Here is an 8350-nt window from a genome sequence, read left to right as displayed (position 1 = left end):
TTTTGATCGATTTCGTTGTGTAAGGTTTTGCTCTATTCATCTGATTCTTGTTGTAGATCATGAAGATTTTGGAGCACTTACTTGATCTCCTCCCCAACTTTGAAAAACATGCTAAGATTCGTATTGTTGATGATGGTGTTCTCCATCTCGATATGGGCGGAAAAAGATCGGAGTAATAGGTCGTTCATTTCGATATTGGTTCCTACATAAAAACAGAAAATCAAAAAGTTATAAATCTAATTTTTATGGGAAGAAGAGAAATGAATGACATTGGGGGGGAGAATTTGATTAGGTGGGAAGTGGTTGATTTGCTTCTGGAATAGTTCTGCTCGCCGAGAATCAGAGACGAAGACTATTATAGCGCAGGAAACAGGGTAGGAACAAAGTGATTTGGGATTTTATTGCTAGGGTAAGGATAAGGGAGTTACGTGCTTTTTTTTGCTGGGGGGAGTTTAGGAAAACAGAAAAAAAAAAAAAAAAAAAAAAAGGACAAACCTTTTCAACGATCAAAATAAAAAGAATCAAAAAAGACAAAATTGCCTCTAATGAGAGGGGCACATGGAAGGGTTAAGATCAACTTTTTAATGGACTTGGAATAAAGGAGGAAAATGGAAGGATAGAGGAAACTACAAGGACAAAAATATAGTTTTTTCAATATCAGGGACGAAAATTGTTATAAACATCAAACCACAAGGACGAAAAACTTAGTTTACTAAATAAAATTAATTACTCTATTTTATTTTATCATATATATATATATATATATATATAGAGAGAGAGAGAGAGAGAGAGAGAGAGAGAGAGATCTGGGTAAACCGCCGGCACCCCACAACTTTATCGTTGGTAAACCCACATCTCCTCGATCTATTGCCTTCCCAACCACCGGCCACCTCCATCTCTAAGCTTGTTGGGTTTCCAAACTTGTCCTTGAGAGCGTCTTTAAACCATATCGAAAGCTTTCATCCCTGAGATCGTGACTTCGTTTAACAGATCCCAAGCCATAGTGTTTCGAACTTTGTTCATCTTCTCCAACCTAGGGTATACTCAACTTAGTGATTAGGGTTTCAAGATGAAAATCAAACCATATCCCTTCTACTTCTCCACCTTGTATCTTCTACTTCAACCATTTTCCAGAACTAAAGTCCAAGGTTTCACTCGATTTAGTGTTTAGGGTTTCATTTTGTTTAACGAAATTGTGATTTAGGGTTAGGGGATTTTGAGATTGTTCAGATATGAGTGCTGATGGAACAACAGGTGGGAGGACTTCGGGAATAATGGAAAATCCATTAGGGATTTGGATAATGAAATTGTTCTTGATTTTGAGGTAGGGTTATGGATAATTGGATTGTTCTTGATTTTGAGTTAGTATTTTTTATTATATTTTATTCTGAGTTATGATTTTTTAATTGTTCTTGATTTTCAGTTAGGGTTTTTTAATGGAAAAGAAGAAGATGCAAAGGAAAACAAGATTGTTCTTGTTAGGGTTTTTAAAAAGATGAAGATGTTAAGGAAATCAAGATTGTTCTTGATTTTCAGTTAAGATCCTTTATTAAAAAACATGTATGTATTAATATAAAATACGTAAAATATAGTTTAAATACAATTAAATAATCATAAAATAAAGGAAATCAATAAATAGATCATTTTGCCTCAGGGACCAAATCCAAAAAGCCTGCATACATGAAGGTTTCTTATGTAATAAATCTATACTATCTTATAAAACAAATTACTGAAGTCTTAAAAACAACTTTTGATGCACTATGTACCACTAATTGATGTATATAGTCTTAAAATCTCTTAATTATAAGTTAACAAACACAATGTACAAATTAAATATGCACCTCTTACTCATTATGCTCCCAAGGTATCTTTTCAAGTTCTTCAACCCCTAATAATCATTTGCCACTCTCCTTCTCCCGAGGTGCCTTATGATTACCCAAAACACCGTTTCCCAATCTCTGCATTGATGAAAAGAAGCCGACGGGGGAGAAGAAAACAACCTCTGTTGAGAAGAAACCAAAGGATGGGAAGAAGGTTCATCTAGGTATCAGAATCTCAAGCAAAACAATGGGAATCATGAACAATTTCATCAATGATAAATTTGAGAAACTTGCACAAGAGTGTTTGAGGCTTGCGAGGTACAACAAGAACCAACAATAACGTCAAGGGAAATAGAGACTGTTGTAAGTCTTGTCCTTCTCGATGAATTGGCCAAGCACGTTGTGTCGGAAGGTACCAAGGCAATGACGAAATTCACAAGCTCTTGAGTAATTCATACTCTTTGCTAATCGTTTGTTTTCATGTGTTCGTGATATATGTTAGGTTTAGAACTTAATATCATATGTTGATTTTGTATTAGTTATGTTAATCGTTTTTTTTTTAACTTTTCTTACGGTTAGTAATTGATTGATGTTGTAGATCTAGAATTGGTTGCTTCAAATTGTGTATTGTGAACATATATATGATATGATATTTGGTTTTGTTTAAGCCATCTTTTTGTTCAATTGCTTTCCTTTTTTTGTCTATTCAAGAAGATAGATATGCACTAATTGATATTTAAGCAGCTGATATATACAGATGATCTTTCAATAATACCATTAACCTTGAAATGGAACTGCAGGATGAGGTTGTCAACATACCTGAGCCTGTTGATCAACTTCTAAATGACTATGCTAAGAGATATCATGAAATCAAAACTCCTTTCAAGCTACCATGGAAGAAAAACCTTGGTACAGTGAAAGTAAAAATGGTCAATGCATAACATTTGGTTTTTATTTTTTCCTTCTATTGTTATTAACATGACAATGGTAGTTGATTTAGTATTAACAAGTGTTATTATTTTCTCTTTCTGTATACTTTTTGTATGATTTTTGTTGTTATATTGCTTTATGTGATCTTTATTATCGTTATTTTTCATTTTGTATGCTTTATCGCTATTATTTCTCTTCTTGTATGCTTTTAAACTGCACAACAATTCCTATTCATCTATTTCAATTAGAATGAATTTGAAGATAGAACTCTACAGTTCACAGTCACTTTGGTAAATGCTTCGATTGTTATGCAATTCAAGATCAAACGAGGTAAAATCATGAATCCATGTCCACCACAGAAAACATTTAGTTTCAACCCATTTTCCATACAAAGAATAAAAATCTACATGCATGTGGTACTTTTAGTTGGACCTCTAAGAATTTTTTAGCTGCCATTAGGTGCCTGTAGACATACTTCAAAGGAGGACAAGTTTATGGATAAGCAAGGTTGGTCAACTTACTATTTTAACATCAACCCTTAATTATTTCTTTTTTTTTTTCTGAAGTCCTGATAGGTTTTTGATTTATACATTTAATTAAGCAATAAATTTCATTCTCATGAAATTACTTGTGTGTTTTCTTTTACATTTATTGACCAACGTCTAAAGGTTACCCTTTTCCTTGCTATTGTGATGGTATATGTTTCTAAATTGTTCTATTTCAGTTGTAATCTCGTTAGCCTTTTTTTCTTTTATCCGGTATAGGGGATTATTGATGAGCTTCAAGTGAAGACTTTAATGACCACTTGTATATGTTGATTATGCATGTCTGATGGTGGTAAGACGGGCATTAATAATGAGGATTTGGTAGCTCATGATGAGAAGTGATTGTTACGAGGTATGTTTTGTCTGTATGATTGTTTCTTTTTTCCAAAATTAGTTACATTACGGTTCTTAGAGCATTTCCAATAGATTCTTCAAAATGTAGAAGTAAAAGTTAAAATCTCTAAAAAAAATTATGTTCATCTCCAATAGATTCTCTATTTTTTAGGGGTTGTTCGGGATTGCTTATAAAAATAATTTATTGACTTATTCTGGTGTAGCACCGCTAATAAACATTTTTGAGTGTTTGGATAAACAACTTATACCAGTGTCAAATTGGTAATAAGGAGTTTTTGAAGAAGTTAAACCCTTCTAACCTATAATAAGTTGATAAATGCTTTTGTAGAAAAGAATAAGTTGTTTCAAATAAGCAATTCCAAAAACGCCCTTAGATTACACAATTAGTTATATTACTAAAATACTCAATACAACTCATAAGATATTATTTATCTCTCCTACATATTTAAATTCAAGCAATCTCATCGGTAGAATGAATAAAAAATTATTGTTCTCTCATAAGTAATCGTTTTTTGGAGAAATCTCCAAATTTGGAGAAATTCATCCCATCTCTCATACTTTCTCCTTTTTGGAGAAGGTTTTGGAGAATCTGTTGGAACAAAAATCCTAAAAAATTTCATTTTAAAGAATTTGTTGGAGATGCTCTTAGCCTTTAGAATCATAAACCTTTGCATTAGATTATCGAAGGTTATTTGAGAAACTTGATTAATCGTCAAACATTGATAATTACTATGTGTAGAGTCAAATGTGTAGCAAAAGATATCCTTGGAGCATCATTTGAGATGGTAAGCAAAAGTATGCATACTTTCCATGTGAACTTAAAACTCTTGTTGCAAAAATTCATCGTTCGGATGCTTAAAAATTTCGGTAGAACTAAAGAAGTAAGGAAACTTTTTGATGAGATGGCTGAGGAATGTGACTTTATGGAGTGCCATTAAATTTGACCATGTGATTTCATAGAATCTTAACATTAACCATTGTAACGGAATATTGTTGCAATTTGTTTGATTTTGGATTTGATGATAGTTTTGAACAAAAATGTATTTGGTTACAATTATAATTTTTTATTTATTGGCATTTTTATGGTTGGGTATGGATAAGTTTTGTAAGATGCACCAAACATGTATGATGAAATGAGTGAGAAATGGGTTCTTATCGTTGATCTAGTAATTTTAAGGGTTTATTGTTATTGTTTTTATCAATTTTAAAAGTTCATTACTAGTGTTGGTTGATCAATTTTTTAGAAAGAAAAAACTCTTATACGTCAACATTTATATCATTTGCCTCGCTCGTGGATGGCTTAAGATAAAAAGGGATCAAATCTATTTTATGGTTCGATTATAACAACAACAAAAGGGCTGTTTACTGAATGCTTACTGACAGCTTAGGATTGTTCGTGTTCATACAATGCACACAAATTCCTAATAGTGGCGGTGCAAGTGCACGCCGACACTGCCATTGCTTGCAAGTAATAAAGTGGTAAAATACCAAGATTGTTTCCACAGGGATTGAACTACTGAGAATCAAAGACTTTTATGAACTTCTTGAGCGTGTTTCGGTTTGTGAATAAAAGTTGGATTTTTGTTTATAAAAAGCGTTAAAAGACGAAATTAGCAAGATGAACTTATATACTAAAGAATGGGCATGGGTGTAAGAACTCTTTAAGATAAAAACACAATATAATGGTCAGAAACTTATGAGATGTTTGTAAATATTCCAATCTCTCGAAAGTAATGATTTATAAAACAGATCTCACAAAGTTTCTACTCTCACCACTTCGAAACTTGTTGATTTAGCTAAACAAAAAAAGAAATAAAATTCATAATCAAATCTCTTTGTAATATGAATAACCAATGCTTAATCCTTAGCTAAATACATACAAAATTCGCATATATACGTAATTATCAAAGGCTTTCTCGATTTCTTTGTGCATCACTTAAACCATATTTCGAATGCGCTCATCTCTGAGTCAAAGATCTAATATTAACACTTCAAAGTGATCGGCTTATCCGCGTCAAGTTTAAGTTCCGTCTTAAGTAACCAAGTTGTGAAGTGTTAAAGAGTAAAAACACTCAATTATTGCATAAAAATCCTAAGTTAAACTCACACTTACACCCATATAAGTAATTAGCTTATAATAGACATGAAAAACATAATATAAGACAAGAAATAAAACTTAAACGCAACTTTCATTACTATAGAACAAAAGTATGATGCCCACGGTGGTGAGACTATGGGCAGCAGATTAAAATTAAGAAGAAAATGACATCCTAAAACTTAACTTAAAAGAAAAAGAAGAAAGATTTCAGCTAAGTTATGCTTCAAAGGCTGATCTTAAAAGTGAACCCAAAGCCTCTTTATAAAGGGGAGGAATGATAATGATGAGACATATTATCCAAGGGAAATTAAGCACACAAAAACCTTATGGGCAAAGACCATCAAACAATCTTTTAAAAATCCAAAATACAACTTCACAAAGCAATTCCAGCTGTAGGAGATCTTTAATGAAGATCTTCAAGAAAACATCATCCACAAAGTTGAAGCCTATCAAAAATTCGTGAACTTCCCACAGAGGTAACACTGTGGGCAATTGCCAGAAAGTGTAGGTTTTCAGAATAAATTTCTCATCCTTTGTGTTTTATCATCTTTTTAAAACTTTTTAGAATAAACGGGGAAAAAAGGGAATTGGGTATTTACCATATACCAAAAATGGGAGAAAAATATAAGAAATAACTCTAAAAATGTGAGTTATCACACCCCCAAACTTGAGGTATTACTTGTCTTCAAGTAAAGAAAATGAAAGGAATAAGACAATTAAAAAGAACGGAAAGGAGCATAAAATTTAAGGAGGGGCGTCGAAATCTCGTCAAGGTTAGATGATGTACGACTTCCTTTTTTGATCTTTGAGGCGCAAAAATTAGTCGGTAGTGTTTATCGGATTAGTGTATTTGGCTAAAAGAAACTTCTGATCCCAAACTTGTCTAACAACAAATTGATTGAATGATTTCACTTTATAACACTTTTTGTTCTATATTTGACATTTTTAGAAACCCAAAATTTGATATTTTACTAGGGATATTTGGGTTAAGGCTTTTTGCTTCATTTTTTTGTGTCTTCCAATTTTTCGAAAATAATTGATATATCTATTATATTTTTTCAAACACATTTTGGAGCACATAATCCTCCAAACTTAAATCGAATAATTTCTGCACTGGATAACCGGGTTAAAGTATGTGGCTAGGTAACGAGGGTAAGTGTTTCGGTCAAAAATGAAAGATGACCAACGTCTTTTTAATTTTTGCAACCCAAAAGAATCCATCAAAGAAATCGTACCTGAAATTAAAGAACAAGCTAACGGAACCACAAAAATATCAACGCCCAAAATGTTAACAAAAGATAAGAGTATCAACAACCTCGCTAAATCAACACAAAAGGCGAGGTTGGAAAATGTAGCACATACCCAAAAGAGTTGGACAAAATAAAGTTTCAAAATATGATGAGGAAACACCTAGGATAAATCAATATGATTTATCCACATCACCTTGACTGGCCGAAGGTTGACCCGTAGCATCAGAAGTGGAAGTACGCCGAATTTTTGAAAGTCGAACTTGCGGCGAACAAAGACCTCCGGGAAAACGTGGGATATCGATAGCCATCATAACATTTTCTTTTTGCAAACAAATTTTTTTTCACCACCTTGTTTCGATCACGTGTATTGATAACTCTTATTTTTAAGAGTTATTTCCTTTTTATTTACTCCCTTTTTGCTTTTATTGAATGCCCAATTTTGTTGTTTTTCCCTTTTTATTCCAAAAAGTTTTAAAAAGATGATGAAACACAGAGGAAGAAGTATTATTCCAAAAACCTGTATTKTTTTGACAGCACTGCCCACTGTGGCACCACTGTGGGAAGTCTTCCAGCCTTGCTAGAGCTTCTTRGGAAACGTGCAGCTTGAAGATCTCCCAGATATATTTTCCTCCAGCTGTTATGAGCTGTCTTCCATGCTCTATTTTATTTTCTTTTGTATTTTTCTTTGCTTGTACTTKTTGCCCAATTTGTAATGAGTAGGTATGGCCTTCCTCCCTCCCTCTCCCCTATATAAAGAGGCTTGGGAGAGCCATTTTTGGGGTGCCAAGATTAGAGAAAATGGGTGCCAAGGTGTGCTATCTTGGGGCAACTTGTGCCCAAAACACCATCTTTGGTACCAACTTGTAGATATTGCTCTCATATATATATATATATATAATTAGTAGTTAATGCTTTTTAATTTTATGTCTTTACTTTATTGTCTTTAAATTCATGTCTTTAATTTCTTGTCTTTAATTTATTGTCTTTAAATTTATGTCTTTAATTTTATGTCTTTAATTTTATGTCTTTAATTTCTAGTATTTTAATTTCTCGCACTAATAATTTAGCTTTACATTAATGCATTTTATATTTCAGTCTTACTTTATGTCTTTTATTATTATGTCTAGCTAAATTACTCGTATGGGTGTGGGTGTGAGTTTAACTTAGGATGTTTTTATAATATTTGGGTGTTTTTATCTTTTATCACTTCGTCACTTAGTCACTTAAGTCACTTAAGACGGCACTTAAAATGCGGATAAGCTGATCACTTTGACGTGTTAATATTAGATCTTAGACCCAGAGATGGGCGGATCCGAAATACGGCTTAAGTGATGCACAATGTACTCGAGAGGG

Source organism: Cynara cardunculus (genome assembly GCF_001531365.2).
Source record: "Cynara cardunculus var. scolymus isolate 2C chromosome LG 10, CcrdV1, whole genome shotgun sequence".
Lineage (NCBI taxonomy): Eukaryota > Viridiplantae > Streptophyta > Magnoliopsida > Asterales > Asteraceae > Cynara > Cynara cardunculus.
Note: the sequence above shows the minus strand (reverse complement) of the source record.